The sequence below is a fragment of the Staurois parvus genome, unplaced genomic scaffold, assembly GCF_062004578.1.
Source record: "Staurois parvus isolate SC_StPar_1 unplaced genomic scaffold, SC_StPar_1.0 ptg000011l, whole genome shotgun sequence".
NCBI classification, from domain to species: Eukaryota; Metazoa; Chordata; class Amphibia; order Anura; family Ranidae; genus Staurois; species Staurois parvus.
Genome location: NW_028317807.1, coordinates 17,059,897 through 17,080,591, shown reverse-complemented (window position 1 = coordinate 17,080,591; position 20,695 = coordinate 17,059,897).

Here is a 20,695-nt window from a genome sequence, read left to right as displayed (position 1 = left end):
CACAGTTCATTGAGAACTACAAGCTGTCAGTTAAAATGGCTGATGGTACTCTATGCATAGCAGAGCACTACAAACCAGTGTGCTTACACAGTAAAACACACACAGCACACAGTAAACCCTTTGATCGCCCACGTTAACCCCTTCCTGCCCAGTGTCATTAGTACAGTGTCAGTGCTTTTTATTAGCACTGATTACTGTATTAGTGTCACTGGAGATGTCAGAGGCAGTTAGTCAGTTCTCCCCCAGTGTCAGAATGCCTGCCGCAGTCCCGCTATAAGTCACTGATCGCCGCCATTATGAGTATTAAAAAAATAATAATTCCAGTATATACTGTATACACCGCGCTTTGTAGATGCTATAACTTTCACGTAAACCAATTAATTTACACGTATTGAGATTTTCTTTAGCTAAGACATGTAGCAGAATACATTTTAGCCTAAATTTATGACGAAATTTGATTTTTAAAATTTTTTTTACTGAACATATTTAATAGCAAAAAGTCAAAAATATTTTTTTCTCAAAATTGTCGGTCTTGTCTTGTTTATAGCGCACAAAATAAAAAAATGCAGAGGTGATCAAATAGCACCGAAAGAAAGCTCTATTTGTAGAAAAAAAAAGGACATAAATATAATTTGGGTGCAGTGTTGCAGGACCGCGCAATTGTCAGTTAAGGTAACGCAGCGCCATATCACAAAAACTTTCCTGTTCGGGGGGGGGGGGTAAATCCTCAGGAGGGCAAGTGGTTAAATATGGGTGTACCATGTAACAGGCTCCTAATGGTGAAATTAGCCTTTAAATGTCAAAAAGATTTAACATGTTAATATTAGTTTTTTAAACTAATGTCTGGTGATCTTTCCATGAAGGTCCCTGTTCTGAAACTTCCTGTTGTGGGGTGACAATTGTCTCACAACTTTGCTTCTTTGTTGTCACATATATCCTTGTTTGAGAATACAGCCTTAGGCACACATTTGCTTTTCTCCTCTAAACACCAGAACTCCTGGCAGGATAAAAGCTGTTTAAAAATTGAACCCAAAGGCATGTATTGCACACACGTTTAGGTGCGTCAATTGTTTGAAAGTATTGAATTTCATTGGCCAGAATATTATTCTACTCTGGCCATTGGAATGGATTAACGCTCAAACACACCTAAACTCACCTCATGCGTCAAAGATTTTTTATGCTCAAAAGCTCCTCTCCTGAATGTGCTTGTAATGGGTTTTTTTCAGTCATTAAATGCTCCTTTTTTAATATGCCTGTAAACCTCTATGTGTGCATTGACACAATGGGGTTTATTTACTAAAGCTGGAGAGTCCAAAATCAGACTCCCTTCTGCATAGAAACCAATCAGCTTCCAGGTTTCATTGCCAAAGCTTCATTGAACAAGCTGAGGTTAGAAGCTGATTGGTTTCTATGCAGAAGGGAGTCTGATTTTGGACTCTCCAGCTTTAGTAAATAAACCCCAAAGGCTAACATAGTGGTGCTTTTACATGCTGAAAAAAATGCCATAACAAGCGTTTTCTTATCCCTGTGTTTATGAAAAATGCTGCAGGAGTATGCAGATGTTTGATGAAGAAGAATAGAAAAAAAGGAAATACTGTATTAAAAAAAATACTGTAGTAGCTGTTCATGATAAACAGTACTTTTGAAAACTAAATAGACATGAAAAGCAAAATAAATAAATAATAATTAAAAAATATATATACACAGTATATATATATAAATAAAATCACATGATATGGGGGTGGCGAACCAACAGTACACTGATCTACCCAGTGAATGGCTATACAGTGGGGTGGGGGTGTCAGCACAATTCTTGGCCATTTGGAGGACAGCAATATCCTCTCCCAGCACACCCAGAAAACTGACCACACTATGATGGATGTGTTTCTATGTCTAGTGTGGTCACTTTGAAATAGGACACCAGGAAGCAATACAAAGAGAACAAGATATGTTTTACCATAAATTCATGTAACATTAGACACATATCAGAGATATAAAATGGCGTAAAAAAAAAAAAGGGAAATTCTAGAGGTTTGAAAGCCATGCAACAGCAAAAGCAAACCAAATAGTGTAGCATTTCCAAATGTACTATTATGATTATACAGGATTTATATAGCGCCAATAGTTTGCTCAATGCTTTACAATATAACGGGAGACAATACAGCAACAATACAGTTCAATACAAGAGGGTTAGGAAGGCCCTGCTCCTTGTATATGCCTATATCAAATATTGCAATCACATTAAAATGCATATGGCAAACATTCATAAGTCTGGGGTGACCTTCAAAGATGTGGACCTGTAGGTGAACTGTGGGTTCTGAAAAGAATCTTAAAGTGCAGGAAGAATACAATATGAAACTGATTCATTTACACCATAAAGTGCATAAAAAAGTATGAATAAACGTATGCATTGATATGCATTAAAATGCTTTTTATGCTCAATTTAGTACATTTGTATGAATGCTGACATCCACTGATGTGTGTTTTTTTATGCATTTTTTTATTTGCTGTGTCATCCCATTGCTTTAATTTCACTTATGTTGCATTTACTGTATGTGTGTTTAACATGCACTGCAGCACCAGAAAAATACATACATACTACATTTTTCTGCACCACATATGATTGTTACATTGTAGTGTGAACAGGACACATTGAAAACAATAGTGTACTTGTAGAGGCTTGCATTGATCATGTACAGAAAAATTCAGGTCTCATGTGCATGGTGTGAACGAGCTAATCAGCTTATAGAGAAACCTGTGTCTACTTGCAAAATTATTCCATTCATGAACAACCACACATTTGATAATAATGATAAAGAACAGATTATAATTTATATAATAATATGAGCAAACAAACTTCATAATAGGACAAGACATTAAAAACTTGTTTAGATAAGCCTAAGTGTATTATGAAGGGAAATGTCATATCAGGTGAACAATAGAATGAGTCATACTTGACTAATCAAAGTGGTAAAAGGCAGACAGGGTGAGTCAGATGAACTCTTCTTAGACCTCATGCACACTTGACGTTTTTACAGCGGCTGTTTTTGGCTTTTGACATTTTTTTCTACAGCCAGTAAACCCCCCAGCATGTTATCCTATATGTACATGCACACAGAGACTGTAATCATGTTTTTTGGCTGGGACGCTTTTTGGCTGGAAAAAAACCCAGGACTAGTGGGTTCCTAGAGGAGTTTTTTAGCTGTAAATAAAAGAGTAAAGATCCTCCTGCGCTCTTATGTAAACAGATAAAAATATAAATATATATAGATAATTAGGAAGCAGCTAACATCCTATCCTATACCATAAGGTCTAAATCACATATAGATATAATGATGCAGCGCTATTGTAGAAAATAAACAATCATGGGTGATAAAGTGTATAAAACAGATAAAATATAAAAAGGTCTAAGAATCAGACCTATCAGTGATCACACAGCAAGAGTGACCCCAATCCACATGGGGATATAATAAGTTGTGACCCCCAAGTACCCTGAGGGGACACAAAAATAGCAAACACTGACGTGAATCCCTGCTGAGGGATCAAAACAACACACTATGTGAAACACACATCACATATAAAGTGATTTAAAAGTCCATAAATTGGTGTAGTGATCTTCCTGTTCATGCACGTTGTGGATGTCAAAACACCCTCAATGTGATCCCCAAAGGTATGGCTGCAATGGCCTCTCACCTCTACTTTATGACCCTGCAGGGCCACAAAGCAAAAAAACTCCTCTGGATCTTCAGAGTAACCACTCTATTAATCAGATGGTGACAACAGGTAATCACTAATCACCATTCCACTGGACCGGTCTGCAAGCGGCTTAGCACTCTCATAGGTGTCATAAATCATATGCCCATAGAACAGAAAGAGAACATAATCTCCATATTCTATTACTGTTTAATGGCATATAAAGGTAAATAAGCCAGAAGTGCACTCACATATATGTAGCTTGCATGAAGTAAAGTCCAGCATATATCAAGGTAGAATCTATGAGCACAGTATACAGCTTGTATCAAGGTAAATCCAATATGCAAGGTGTACTGCATGAAGAAAAAGCGCTGATAGGTGTACAAAATTGGCGCCACGCCAGAAGTGCATCACACGTAAGTGCCATTGACGCGTTGCGTCACGTGACTTCATCAGGCTGTAAAAATGCTCTAATACTGCAAAACACTGAAAAACATGGCAAATCAGTGGTTTTTTCTGTTTTTGTAACCAAAAAAAAACTTTTTTAATGGGAAAATAACCACTAAAAACCGCAAGCATGTAAAAATGTGGGGAAACGGCGCTAATTGTGGCAAAACGCTGTTAATGCAAAAACGCAAAAAAACTCCCGTTTTTATTGTGAGTGTCACTTTACACAGCTAACGTTACCAGCGTTATCACAATGCTCAGTGTGCATGGAGCCATAATACTAGGCTGTAAGACAGAACTCCGGGTCATTTTAGAGTTCATTCCTTGTAAATGCTAGTATTCATTAACAATTCCTAAATGCGGTATTTGGGCTTGTTTTTGCAGGAAATTGTAGGATTGTAAGCCAACCACTTGGGATGTTCATACTACTGCATTTTGAAGGTTTAGGAGTGAGAATGGAGTTTTAGGGGGTATTTAAATCTGTGTTGACTGTTATCTTTTTACCCTTATGAAGGTGAACTGCACCTCACTGAAATATTGGTTTTGTAATAAAATACAACATTTCCTTTTACATGTAAACAATTCCTATAACTCCTAGATTGTAAGCTCCAAGGAGCAGGGCCCTCCTATCCCTCTTGTATTGAACTGTATTGTTGCTGTATTGTCTTCCGTTATATTGTAAAGTGCTGAGCAAACTGCTGGCGCTATATAAATCATGTATAATAATATAAGTACATAAGTACATACAGTCCCAAAAAAGAATACACAAAAATTATCTAGGTATTGGAAGCTTCCTGTTTTATGAAAAATATCAGAAACTCTACGGCATAATCATATTGACCTGCTTCACTAGCATGGCTTAAAGCAGAACTACACTGCATGTGAGCACCACAAACCAAACACTCTACTTAATTCATTTTTAATATTCAAAGCAAACTCACCATCCATCCATGTCTCCATGCTTTATTTTGCAGAGAAATCACTTTCAAAACACCCCATCTTAAGTAAAGGCAGATAACTTATGTAGCATTTTCTTCCTAGAATCCATCTGCCCTTAGCTCAGGAATGCAGGTAGGAGGGTATGCTTACCTGAGAAAACTCTCCTCTCCTCCTGAAGATTTCTGAGATGTATGGCATCATTTGCCTAGGCCTGGAAACCAGGATGTAACTGAAGAAAAGTGAAAAAAAAAAAAGTTTACAGCAAGTAAGTCTGATACACTTTTCTATGTATTAATGCTAGCAGATTAAAAATTGTCAAGAAAGTTAAGTTCCGCTTTAAAGTATATGTAAACCCTCACACTGTAAGACAACCCATTTGGTTTATAATAGAAATGAAAGGCAAAACATTTGTGTATAGATAAAAAAAAAACATTCTAAACACTTTTCCCCCCCTTTTTTTATAAGTGACCACATACCATGTGTTCTCAGGTGTATAAAAACTGGGGGAGGAGAAACAGCAGGACACTAACCTTTCCCAGTTAAGGGCTGTGCATGGGTGAGTGCCAGGACAAGTTGATCATTGAAGGAGAGCAGGCTGAGTTCCCAGCATAGCTAGAGAACAGATCACGGTGTGTTCTCCTGCTAAGTGTGGTCAGTTTTTAAGAAGAAAGCAGAGAGAATGGAACACTAGGGACACAAAGTAAAAAAATGTGTTGCCTTTAGCTATAGTTTAAATTAGTACCATAAGCAGATTTAAAATACCCACATTTAATTCAGTTACGGTATGTATTCTTTTAAAAAAACATCAGCTAAATTCATTCCAGGTGCATTAAAACAAAGGGTATACCACGTTTTTCAGTGTATGTGAACAAGTACCTTGCAAAACAATGCATTCAATTTAACCACTTGCCCTCCAGAGGATTTACCCCCCTTCCTGACCAGGTAATTTTTTGTGATGCGGCACTGTGGTACTGTAACTGAGAATTGCGCAGTCATGCAACACTGAATTAAATGTATGTCCTTTTTTTTCCCACAGATAAAGCTTTCTTTTGGTGGTATTTGATCACCTGTGCCTTTTTATTTTTTGCACTATAAACAAAAAAAGACCGACAATTTTGAATAAAAAAAACAATGTTTTTGACTTTCCAGTAAAAAATTTAAAAAATCAAATTTAGTCATAGAATTTAGGCCAAAATGTATTCTGTTACATATCTTTGCTAAAAAAATCCCAATACGTGTAAATTAATTGGTTTATGTGAATGTTATAGCATCTGCAAATGGTGATTTATACTGGAATTTTTATTTTAATGTTTTTTATACCAGTAATGGCTGCAATCAGTAACTTATAGCGGGACTGCGGGTCTGAGGCAGGCTAATAAAAAGCACTGACAGAACGCGGCGTCCGACCCCCACCCCTCTCACCAACTCGTGACCGAAGGACCAGCCGATTTCTCACCACACTGTCACTTGTGTAACAATGCCACTCTCAGCTGCGCCCTGCACAAAGATTTTCCAGATCGCAGGACTACAATCTATGTGCCAGCAGCCTGAGAGCGATTGTTACTGGGTCAGGTCAAATACGCAATTAACCCTTCACACTGCCACCACCATCTTTTTACAGAGAAGGAGGAAACTCACAAATCTTAGCAATAACACTATGATATTAGCATAAGCGTCTGTTATACACACTGTCACCACAGACAGATGTATTCAGAGGATTATTACATACAGTAGCACTCTTCAGAGACAGGGATTCTTTAGTTTGCATTAAAAGCTTTAGGGCCAGTTTCAAACACTTTTCAAAATAGAATTTATTACTAAAAAGGTCAAAATAGTGCAATTAAAATATTTACAGAAAAAGATGTTACAAAGATATAAAGAGAACAATAAAGCAACAGAGAAATAAAAAAAAGGAGTTCAGAAGTCAGAATACTTGCAATGTCCTTGGTTTAAGCAGAGTCCAATTGTCCGAACAAAAAGATTGCCTTGGCTCTCACGTCCGTTAGATGTTTCCTGATTGATGTTAAATGAGAGCTGTCTTTTCTCCATCCTGTCAGTCTTTTTCTATCATATTAAAGGGGTGTCACCTGAGAACAAATGGCCAATCATCCAGTTTGGGGATGGGGTGCTAGGAGGTAACAAGTTTATGACCAAGTCGCCTTACAATTTCATACTAAGGTTAATAACCTCCAATAGGTACAGGTAGCATCCTAGCAACTGGCAGATTAATAGTCAGAATTATATTTCAACCGCAGGGATACCAAACACAGCGTACCCTTGTCACCCAGGAGGAAAGAGACTGCTTTCTTCTCTCTTCTAGGTGCTAATGTAGTAATGTAAGGCCTTGTTTGACTCATATTAAAATGATCTTTCCAAATATATAACTACTATTAATGTGCCCAGTTCCTGCTGAACTTTATGAATTGTATGAGAAATGTCTACATGCGGAATGTACTTTTTTTGGCAAGCTCTAGCCCTAATGACCTAACAGGTCATGATTGACTGAGTTATTGTTTTACAATTGGGCAGAGGAAGGTGGTTTTCAAAGCAGACCCCTTGCACCAGACTAATTAGTGGTTTACAGCTCTGGAGCTTCATCTAGCTGTGTTTTATTTAGGATAAGAGGCCCTTTTGACCTCCATTCGACTTACAGCTATAAATTCCATTCAAAAGGGAGGAGGGAGGACAGGAGAGACAACATGGCTGAGACCTAACAAATGGCTGTCATGTACAGAGTCCATGTCTCTATTGCGCACAATCGCTACAGCCCCCTACCCAGAAATGCAAATGTACGTGCTTCCTATCCCTCACTGATGCACATCAGAGTTACTAGTGTAGAGTGAGCAGTGCCATTATTTCTGGTTAGTGTATTCTGACAGGGGGGAATACAGGAACGCGGGAATCTGTGAGGTTTTTTTTTCATTCAGACCGCTGGTTAATTGAAAAAAAAAGAAAAAAAGCTCACAGTGTGTACTCAGCTTAAGCCTTCAGATTAAAATTACCCTGTCAGTACACAGTTATTTGTATCCAAAGAAGAGATGATATAGTTATCTACAACTAATTTGGGGAATGAGTGTGAGTACTAGATTATCAATCACCAATCACTTCCATTGGAGAGATTTCCCTTTACATAGTCAAAACTGAGAGAATCCCTGGTTGCCACCAGGGCTAATGTCCCCATTGGAACATCTCCCTCTATTCCTGTTCTGGGGACAACCTAATATTTGGGATTATCATTTACTTTTACTTTACGTAATAACAATAAACAGGACAAATGGAAAGGATGAATCTCCTTTAAGGCTAGGTTCACACCTATGAAGGTTGTGTTTGAGCCGTTTCTGCATTGCATTTTGCATTGCGTTTTTGAACTTACGTTTTTGATGCTTTTGCTTTTTTTTATTTTTTTTTTAAATTTTACTTGTTGCTAAGCAGATTTAAAATGCAAAATGCATCAAAAACGCAGCAAAAATTAAGCAAAAACGCAATACATGCTTTTCTGCAGAGTTTCCATTGAAATCTACAAAACCAAAAATGCAACTTTTTGCTTTCAAAAAAGTCCCTGACCCTTTCCAAAAAGTGCACTGGGTGAAAACGCACAAATGTGAACATGTCCCTTAGGAAATCATGTTAAATGGACTGTACTACATTTCTGCAAAATGCTGCAGAAAATGCTTAGGTGTGAATGTAGGGTACAAGAGACATACACAGCAGTAAAAAAACAGGTGTGCTAATCCCTCTTGACTCTATATAAATCTATAAATAAAAAGTTTTGCCTTTAGTTATAATTTAATATTCATCTTTTTAGAGATACATTTGTAACAATTGGTCGCAAAAGAGACATGGGAAGCTGTGCACGACAGCCATCTTGTTAAGGTCTCAGCATTTTGGTTTCATGAGCAGTGTTCCTATTCTTCCCCCTACCCCTTTTCAAACTATGGAATTTGTAGCTGTAACTTTTAACAAACTTCAAAAGAGCCTCTTATCTTAATTAAAACACAAATAGACGCCAGCGTCCAGGGCTATAAACAGGTAATTAGTCTTGGCAGGATGTCTGTTTTCATGGACCATGAAAAACTCTTTCCTCTGCCCTACTGTAAAACAATAATAACACAGTGAAGCAGTCACACATGTAAGGCCATTGGAGCTCTAGGAATGCAGAGCGTGCCATAAAACGTCTATTCCACATGTAACAATTCCACCTACAATTCATAGAATTCAACAGGAACAGGGCACATTAATATTAGGTATATATTTGAACAGGGAATATCATACTGAATAAATCAAGGTCATACATGACTATGTTAGCACATAGGAAAGGGGAAAAAGCAGTCTCTTCCCTCCTGGGTGACAAAGGTACGCTGTGTTTGATATCCCTGGGTTAAAAATTCTGAATATTAATCTGCCAGTTGCTAGAATACTACTTGCATGTATTTGAAGTTGTAATATTAGTAAGAAACTGTAGTTGAGACTTGGTCATAAATTTGGTGACCTCCTGGCACCCATCTCTTAAATCGGATTATTGGTTATTTGGTCTCTGTCCACACCCCCTTGATATCACAGAAAAAGGGGGTGACAGGGCTTGTTAAGATGGAGGTCTTGTTTAACATCAATCAAAGAACATCTTAACAGACTTGAGAGCCAAGGCAACATTTTTGCTCGGACAATTGGACTCTGCTAAAACCAAATGCTTTGCAAGTATTCTGCCTTCTTAACTCCTTTTTTTTTATTTCTCTGTGGTTTTATTGTTCTCTTTATGTCTGTGTAACAACTTTTTCTGTAAATATTATAATTGCACCATTTTGACCTTTTTAATAATAAACCCTATTTTGCAAAGTGTTGAAACTGTCTCTAAAGCTTTTAATGCGAACTAAAGAATCCCTGTCTCTTGAAGAGTGCTACTGTATTTAATAATCCTCTGAATATACCTGTCTGTGGTGACAGTGTGTGTTACAGAGGTTTATTGTTCACATTTGTTCTTACTAACATTGTGAAGGGTTGATAGGCCCAAAGCTATCTGGTGGCAGTTTGGAGGGTTAATTGAGTAGTTAATCTACGCTAGTGACAATCGCTGTCAGGCTGCTGGCACGTAAATTGTAGTCCTGCGAGCTGGAAAACCTTTGTGCAGGTGCAGCTGAGAGTGGCATTGTTTACGAAAGTGACAGCGCAGTGTGAGATTGGCTGGTCCTTTGTCACAAGTTGATGAGAAGGGCAGGGGTCGGGCACCACTTTCGTCACAACCTTGACATGCTAGCTCTTCATTTATTTAAACAAAAAATATAAAAAAAATCTATATTGTGCAAGCACAAACCAACATGTACATTTAAACCTACATATCTATATGTTCTTGCCTTCCTGGAAACCCATGTCTTGAAATGTCACTTCACCTGAATTGAAGAGGAACGCAGTCAGTGCGATGCGATTTTCCCTGCACCGCTATTTTCTGGGTAGATCAGTGTGTGTGTTTGTATATATATATATATATATATATATATATATATATATATACACACACACAGTATGCATATATTTATATACACAAGTGTTTTGCCTATTAGCTTGCCTTTCATGGTGAAGCTTTGTATAGAAACCAATCCAAGCCAAAGTTAGAAGCTGATTGGCAACCATGCACTGCTGCATCAGGTTTTGCACTCTCCCATTTGGGTTGTTATACAAGGTAAGTGTTTCACTTATACTTTAACTCCAATTTGTGAATTGTTCTTATTTATAGTGATATTTGTCATTTTAAAACTGTGGCTGCACGCACCAAGCCTGTAAGTGCATCTTTGCTTTTTCGAGTATACGTCTGTTCCACAGCAAAACACACAGGAACAGGGGTGGACTGACCATTTGGAAACTCGGACACTGCCCGAGGGCCCGGGGTCAGTAGGGGGCCCCATGAGATGCCCCTGGTACCTTTTTCATAGGCTTTTTTGAGTTTGGGCAAGGACACAGGGGCCCCATGATCCCCTATTGCCCGGGAGCCCCATGAGTTGTCAGTCCCCCCCTGCACAGGAACCGAATGCAGTGGATTAAAAAAATACAGACTTGCTTCCTAATTGTTGAATGGCAGGGGAATCAGTATAGCTGACAAGCAATCAAAATAAGAAATAAACAGAGTATGGAACAAAGGCAGGTGCAGCAATGAACAATGGGTACCAAAAGGCATCCTGAAGGAACAGAGCAGCCATCAGGATTCACAGGACAAGTACCAGAATTTTTAAAAATACATTATGCCAAAGAAAAAAATATTTTTATACTAGGGCTGCTACTTTTAATAAGAGGTATGCCCATTCCAGATTGGGTATATTACAACCAATACTAAAGCAGCGTCCTAATAATCAGTATGTGCGGGAAAAAATATGAGGAGGATATGATGGAGCAGGAAAGGAGTGAAGGTTTAACAGCAGGCAATATATACTGAAGAGAAGTGTGAAAAAAGAAAAGAAATACTCATTTGTGTAATATAACAAAATCTGCAATACAGACTCTTGCTGTAAATTCTAAACCTCCTCCCTCTTTTTCCCTGCAGAGGTAGGTGGTGGAGGGCTGAGGGTGCTGCTGAAATGAGCTTCACTCAGAGTGCTGAACCTTTAGATCAGCCTTTCCCAATCCTTTCAACATGAAGGAACACTTGAAATAATGTTCAGATCATTGGGAAGAATTGTCCTTACCTTTGTGGTCATTCAGAAGAATCCTCTTAAAGATATAAAAAATTATAATTGTTGTCAATGGTTACTTTGAGAGGCAAAAATTGCTCTTTGCTCAAGGAACCCCTAGCAACCTCTGGAATTACCCTACAGTTCTACATAAACCTGGTAGGGAAAAGCAGTTCTAGATTGTGTCTGGGCTCAGTGAACAATGCCTGTGTAGAAACATTCTAATTTACTAAAGGCAAATAAACTTCACTCTGCAAAGTGCAGTTGCTCCAGAGGGTAGTAAATGAGCAGAAGCTTTGCTAATTTCCATTATCCAAATATTTGAAAGCAAAAAGGCTGTGTTTTAGTTTCCTTGCATGTCATTGGGTACTCTTTGCAAAGGGAAGCTTTGGCTCATTTACTAAGCTCTGGAGCAACTGCTCTTGCAAGAGTGCAAGTGAACTTTGCAAAATGCAGTATATCTTCCATTAATAAAAAAACCCCCAGAGTGTTCAACATACAATTTGTGTGGTGTGAGTTTAGGTATTGCACAAGGTCAATACCTTGATGTCAATGGAAGGGAAACTAGAGATTGTCTGTGTTGGGTATCAATGTTAGTCCTGGGAGTGGGTTGTCACTGCAGAAAGGCCAATGTGTATGCCGGGGATAAAATTTCACTAGACAAAGACCAGTGTGTGTTCTGGACTTTGGGTCTTACTGCTAGAACATGCACTGGTCAGATACATTTAAGACTGAAGACAGAATACCCTAGTGACACATAGCCAAGTGAATACATAACTTCCGTATTATACTATATGGCAGTAGTCTCCAAACTGCAATGTATGGGTCAGATGCAATCTTTTGCTCTTTATCAGGCTTTTGGGGAACTATTCATGGCACTTATATGAGACACCATTCCTTCTGCTGATATCAACAATGAGGCATCACTCCTTCTACTGTCACCAACAGAGGGGCATAATTCATTCCACTGACACCAAAGATGGGGCACTATTCCTTCCACTGGCACTAAAAATGGATCATAAATCCCCCACTGATATCACTGATGGAACACTATTCCTCCCATTGACATCAAAGATGTGGCACTAATCCTCCAACTGATGTAAACTATGAATCACTATTCCTCCTACTGACACCAATGACAGGGCACTAATCCTCCAACTGATGCAAACGATGGACCACTATTCCTCCCACTGACACCAAAGACGGAGCACTAATACTCTTACTGATGCAATGATGGATCACTATTCCTTCCACTAACATCAATGATGGGGCAATATTCCTCCTACTGGTAAAAATTATGGGGCATTATACCTTCCACTGACATCAAGGATGAGGCACCATTCCTCCCACTAATACCAATTGTGGAGCACTATTCTCCTACTACTGACCACAGGTGCTATGTAATTTTTTCTCTCACTGACCACCAAGCGTGAGGCACAGTTTACTCCCACTGATGCTGAGGCATTTTCTTCTCCCACTGGCCACAGTCCAGCACCTTCAAGTCTGAAAGACAGTAAACAGGCCCTTTGTTTAGAAAGTTTAGAGACCTCTGTTATATAGAATTGTTTGAAAGTGGATTTCTGCTTTATTTACTTTGAACTATATATGAGAATATTTTATTTGACTAAAGAAAGTTATTGTAAGCATGTTGTTTTTTAAATTTTTTTTTAAACAATAAACATGTCATACGTACCCGCTCTGTGCTCTGTTCAATGGTTATGCAGAGAGGAGCCTAATCCTCCTCTTCTCAGGTCCCTCTTTGAGTGTCCACCACAGCAATCCGCTTGCTATGGGGGCACTCATGCAAGATCACTTCTGCTGTTGTCTCTAAGCCTATGAGGAGGGACGGCGTTGAGAGAGCTACTGCTCTTGTGCACAATGCTGGATCAAAATCAGATTCATTTAAGTATAAGGGTGGGTCTGGGGAAGGGGGGAGTTGAGCTGCACCTCATTCTTTAGAACCACTTAAAAAAAGTAATATATTATTATTATTATTATAATGCAGTATTTATAAAGCGCCAATAGTTCGCTCAGCGCTGTACATTACAATGGGGGACAGAACAATAACAATACAACGCAAAACATGAGGGGATCGAGGGCCCTGCTCTTTCGAGCTTACAATCTAGGAGGGAGGGGATGGTGGCACAGGAGGAGAAAGCTGTGGGGGATGGAGTGGTAGGAAGAGTGGAGGAGGTCGGCAAGTTAGCAGGGGGTGGGGTAGGCTTCCCTGAATAGGTGGGTTTTCAGAGTGCGCCTAAAGGAGAGGAGAGTAGGTGGTAATCTGATGGGTTGAGGCAGGGAGTTCCAGAGGATGGGTGACACCCTGGAGAAGTCCTGGAGGTGGGCACGGGAGGAGGAGACCAGGGAACTAGAGAGAAGGAGATCTTGTGAGGAGCGGAGTGTGCGTGTTGGGTGGTACTTGGATATTAGGTCGGTGATGTAGTTCGGGGCAGTATGGTGGACAGCTTTGTACGTCAGTGTTAGGATTTTGAATTTGATTTGTTGCGCAATCGGAAGCCAGTGGAGGGATTGGCAGAGGGGGGTGGCGTAAATGGAGCGATTGGAAAGGTGAATGAGTCTGGCAGCTGTATTCAGGATCGACTGAAGCGGGGATAGCCAGTGGTGAGGCAGGCCAGTAAGGAGAGAGTTGCAGTAATCGAGTCATGATATGATAAGGGAGTGGATGAGCTGTTTATTGATTTCTGGGGTTAGGAACATGCGTATTTTGTATTATGTTGCGGAGGTGGAGTCTGCATGAATTTGTTAAAGATTGGACTTGGGGCTGGAAGGATAGGTTGGAGTCCAGAATGACACCAAGTACTCTGGCCTGCGGGGCGGGTTTGATGGTGGTGTTGTTGGACATGATGGAGAAGTCAATGTGGGGTGGTGTGTGGGCTGGGGTGAAGACAAGAAACTTGGTTTTGGAGAGGTTCAGTTTAAGGAAGTGGAGTGACATCCAGTCTGATATGTCGCTCAGTAGGTGTGTGATTCGGGCAGAGACTGGGGGGTTGAGAGATAGATTTGTGTGTCGGCGGCATATAGGTGGTAGTTGAAGCCGTGAGAGTGTATGAGTTGGCCAAGGGAGGAGGTGTAGATGGAGAAGAGAAGGGGCCCGAGGACGGAGCCTTGAGGGACCCCAACAGAGAGGGGGAGTGAGGGGGAGATGGTAGCATTATAGGTAACGCTGAAAGAGCGTTGTGACAGGTAGGATGAGAGCCAGGAGAGAGCAGAATCTCTGAGGCCGAGGGAGTGTAGTTTTTTGAGGAGGTGGGGGTGGTCGACTGTGTCGAAGGCTGCGGAGAGGAGGAGCACTGAATAGTGGCCATTAGCTTTGGCGGTTAGCAGGTCATTGGAGAGTTTGAGTAAGGCAGTTTCGGTGGAGTGTAGGGGACGGAAGCCGGACTGTAGGGGATCGAGGAGGTTGTTGTCGTTGAGGTGAGAGCTTAGGCGGGTGTAGACTAGGCGCTCGAGGAGTTTGGATGTGAATGGGAGCAGGGAGATGGGTCTGAGGTTGTTCGGGTCATTGGGGTCCAGGGAGGGCTTTTTAAGTATGAGTGTGATGTGTGCATGCTTCAGAGGGGAGGGGAAAGTGCCGGAGGAGAGGGAGAGATTAAAGATGTGGGTGAGGGAGCATAGGATGGAGGGGGAAGGAGGTTGTAGGAGTTGTGAGGGGATAGGGTCGAGGGGGCAGGTGGTGAGGCGGGCATCAGAGAGGACCTCTAAATATATACTGTATGTATAATTTATTTAATTAATAAATGTTAGGCTGAAGAAGTAGATTAAAATCTGATGTTATCTCTGCTCCTGCATCTTTAGCTGGAGTGCACTGCTTTCTTGTGTCTTGCATAGTAATGCCACACATCTCTATCCAACTGCACTTTGTGATGAATGCACAGGCTGTTCACATGGTAACTTGAGACTGTACACAGTAATTAAATCAGTATGGCTGGGAGAGAAAAGATGAATAGCTATGTCTACTGCATGTTTCATCAAACTCTTAATGCTGAACTTTGGCAAGACAGCTCGGAAGTAGAGCATTTGTCCTCATGCACACTGGACAATTTTACAGCTGCTGTTTTTGGCTTTTGACATTTTTTTCTACAGCTAGTAAACCCCCCAGCATGCTATCCTATGTGTTCATGCACACATAGACTGTAATCAATGTTTTTTGGCAGGGATGGTTTTGGGCTTGAAAAAAATCCCAGGACTAGTGGGTTTCTAGAGGGGTTTTTTAGCTGGAAAAATGCTCTAACGCTGAAAAAGTGGCAAAACACTTTAAAACACAGTAAAACACCGCAAGCCGACATTTTTGGACTTTTTTTTACCCCAAAAAAATGTGTATTTTTGGTCCAAATAAAAGCTAAGAAACGCTAGAAACTGCAAATGTGGAAAAACGTGGTAAAATGCCGCTAAACGTGGCAAAACAGTGCTAAACACTAGTGAAAAAATTCAAAAAAAAGCTGAAAAACTCACGTTTTCAATGTGACTTTACACAGCTAACGTTACCAGCATTATCAAAATGTCCAGTGTGCATGAGGATATACACGATTTTACATACCAAATTATTTGATATACAGTCATGGCCGAAATTGTTGGCACCCTTGATATTTCTCCAGGAAATCATGTATTTCTCACGAAACGTATTGCATTAACACATGTTTTGCTATACACATGTTTATTCCCTTTGTGTGTATTGGGACAAAACAAAAAAAGGGAGGAAAGAAAGCAAATTCGACATAATGTCACACAAACCTCCAAAAATGGGCTGGACAAAAGTATTGGCACCCTTTCACAACTGCGGATAAATAAGAATGTTACAAGCATGTGATGCTCCTGTAAACTCACCTGGGGCAAGTAACAGGTGTGGGCAATATAGAAATCACACCTGAAAGCAGATAAAAAGGAGAGACGTTCACTTAACCTTTGCATTGTGTGTCTGTCTGTGCCACACTAAGCATGGACAACAGAAAGAGGAGACGAGAACTGTCTGAGGACCTGAGAACCAAAATTGTGGCAAAATATCAACAATCTCAAGGTTACAAGTCCATCTCCAGAGAACTAGATTTGCCTTTGTCCACAGTGCGCAACATTATCAAGAAGTTTGCAACCCATGGCACTGTAGCTAATCTCCCTGGTCGTGGACGGATGAGGAAAATTGATGAAAGATTGCAACGCAGAATAGTCCGGATGGTGGATAAGCAGCCCCAAACATGTTCCAAAGACATTCAAGCTGTCCTGCAGGCTCAGGGAGCATCAGTGTCAGCGCGAACTATCCGTCGACATTTAAATGAAATGAAACGCTATGGCAGGAGACCCAGGAGGACCCCACTGCTGACACAGAGACATAAAAAACCAAGACTACAGTTTGCCAAAATGTACTTGAGTAAGCCAAAAGCCTTCTGGGAAAACGTCTTGTGGACAGATGAGACCAAGATAGAGCTTTTCGGTAAAGCACATCATTCTACTGTTTACCGAAAACGGAATGAGGCCTACAAAGAACAAAACACAGTACCTACGGTAAAATATGGTGGAGGTTCAATGATGTTTTGGGGTTGTTTTGCTGCCTCTGGCACTGGGTGCCTTGACTGTGTGCAAGGCATCATGAAATCTGAGGATTACCAAAGGATTTTGGGTCGCACTGTAGGGCCCAGTGTCAGAAATCTGGGTTTGCGTCCAAGATCCTGGGTCTTCCAGCAGGACAATGACCCCAAACATACGTCAAAAAGCACTCAGAAATGGATGGCAAAGAAGCGCTGGAGAGTTCTGAAGTGGCCAGCAATGAGCCCAGATCTAAATCCCATTGAACACCTGTGGAGAGATCTTAAAATTGCTGTTGGGAAAAGGTGTCCTTCCAATAAGAGAGACCTGGAGCTGTTTGCAAAGGAAGAGTGGTCCAAAATTCCGGGTGAGAGGTGTCAGAAGCTTATTGATGGTTATAGGAAGCGACTGATTTCAGTTATGTTTTCCAAAGGGTGTGCAACCAAATATTAAGTTAAGGGTGCCAATACTTTTGTCCAGCCCATTTTTGGGGTTTTGTGTGACATTATGTCATATTTGCTTTTCTGCCTCTGTTTTATATTTGTTCCAATACATACAAAGGGAATAAACATGTGTATAGCAAAACATGTGTTAATGCAATACCTTTTTTGTGTGAAATACTTGATTTTCAGGAAAAATATCAAGGGTGCCAACAATTTCGGCCATGACTGTATGTTTGCCACTTTTGTGATTTACACACCTCTATCATAGTACATAGTCAAGAGGGTAATACTACTTTCTCTTAAATAATCAAAGAATACAGTGTGTCACCTTTCCATTCCACTAAACTATCAGCACTGTGCATTGCAATAAAACCTAAAATAGGTAATCTTCCATGTTCAAGTCTGTGCAGGGGATTATAAGAAAATGACATAAAGACAAATTCAGGTAAAAATCAAAATGCAACAGGGTGTGATGCTCTAAGTAGGCTAATGCACACTATTGCTTAAGTTAGAATGGATTATTCTCTAATAAATATCATTATTAACCCTTTGATAGAAATCACCGGTACCTTGATATTTGGGCAATGAACCCTTCTTTCAAGCTCCAACGGTAGCTTCTACCCAGAATCCTTACAGATGTCCTCTCTAGGCAGTCATTTTCTTGACTAGCTACCTTTGGATAAACACCATCCAGCAGGGCAGCTTTAAGTCATTGGGGCTCTAGCAAACAGCTTCGACTGAGGCAAGGCAAAAGTAGAAACCAAAATATAAATTGACATCCTCCCCAGGATGAAGCCCTGGAGGGAGAGAGCCAGACCAAAATTGGATAAAAGAGTCCAAGATCATTTTAATCGTTGGTAAAAAAAAAGTAGTATAAAAATAGCCAACGCTTTTAGGGGACTACATTACTCCCCCTTCATTAGGACTGAACATAGGATAAAACTTGAATGGACTTGGAGAAAACAGTGACTTCACAGATCTATATTAGAACCAGTATTAACGCTTCACATGGAGTAACAACTTGCCAACAGTTGCTAAACAACTGCTGAGCAACAGGGCTCCTCAGCAACTGTTATCAAGTTACTCCATATAGAGAGTTTAATACTGGTTCTAATATAGATCTGTGGTGTAACTGTTTTCTCCACCAATGTTTTATTCTGTGTTGAACCCTAATGGGGGAGTGGTGTTACCACAAAACACATTGAATGTTTTATATGACAATTAAAATTTCCTTGAACTCTTTTATTTATTTAGTTTTAGTCTGGCACTCCTTTGTGTTTTTGTATGGTTTGTGCTACTGTTAGATACCCATTGGGGGAAGCCTTGTTTTGTGTGAACTGCCTCAGTTATTAAACTTGTTTGATGTTTTCCTGCATCTGACTTGTCTAAAAGTTCCCAGTGCCTCTTTGAGTATGTTTTTCTGGAAGGATAGAGAACACACTGGAAAAGTGCTTCAAACACCTATCTCCTCCCCAACCATACTTCTGAATAAAGACCTCAGGGATTAATTAGAGCAGCCAAATATTCACAACTCAGTGATAGTCCTTCCCACACTGATTACTGGACTCTCCTCAACAGAAACAAGCAGAAGCAATCAACACACTGATCTAGGAGGATCATTATAGAACAAAAAATATAAGCAGTCTAACTGCAAAACACACTAAATATAATTAGGGACACTGCAGCTTAAGGAAGTGCTCCTATGTTCTTTTCCCCTCTCTTTTAACAAGGATCTTATCCCCATAGGCCAAACCAGAGTCCATGTATTGGCCGAATGCTTCTCCTAACACACCCTTGCATAATAACTGTGGTTCCTCTATTGATGATCCCCCTCTAGCAACCCAAGAAGTCTCACCCTTCAAATACAGCTATGCTGTTCTAGTTGAGCTGGCACAACCCAATTTCCTTAGCAGCTTGTTTACCATAGACTACCAAAGGCCACTGACTTGAGCATAACCACAGATGTAGGTTTGGTCATTAAGATCTGATCAATGGTGAACTCTATCTCTTCTCCAACAGGTCAAGTTGATGTCACCTGGGCCTGGCCTCACTGAGGTCTCTAAGCAGGTTTATCCAATTATCCAATACACATTATATGATCCAGCTTGGAGAAGGGTCCCTAAAACACAGAAAATTATTTAATTAATCAAGGCAGCAGGCAAATATCAACTGTCTTTAAAAATTCATTCGGTTTTTTGTGGTAGCTTGTTGCTGCTTCCCATTAGCAATGTGCATGCGGGAAAATGTTGTCTTGTTTAGTTTTCAATGCATTCACTAGGTTGATATTTGGTTTATTCATTTTCATTGTGTCAGTCCAGTTTGTTTTCGGAATTTTATTTCTTCAGGATTAGTTTCAGATTTTCGTTATATTGGGTGGTTTCAAAAAGTTAACAGCAGATAAGTCATGGTTGTTAAGGGCACAGCGGCTGCCTGCTCCTTAACAGCCACAGATATTCACAATGAATTTAGATTATTATCGCATAAATTCAAAAATTACATCATCCAAATGAAATGAATGAACAAATGCATTTGTTATTTATTCAGTATAACTTTTTTTTATTCATTGCCATTAATTTCTATCAGTAGATACAAGTGAGCTCTGAAGAGCCAATAAAAAGCAGCTAGCATAAAAAAATGAACCCCCTCATCCACAAAAATGATAAAATATATAAAGGTGCAGCACTAAAATCAAATATCACATACAGTAGATTGAAACATATCATAAATCGTGTTCAGATATGTGCTCATAAAATAAGCAAATACGGTAATATCCAAAAAATATTTATATTATGTATAAAAGTCCCAAGTGAAGTGTCCTTAGGTACAACAAAATTTCTTCATTGATATGGCTGTGGTAACCAGCAATCATGAAAGAAGTGACATTTGTGTGAGAAAAATCATCCATCACAATCCTCCACCACTATGCACTCACCAGAACTACAATAAAAACATGCCTTGAACATAGAAATCTCTCTGGGG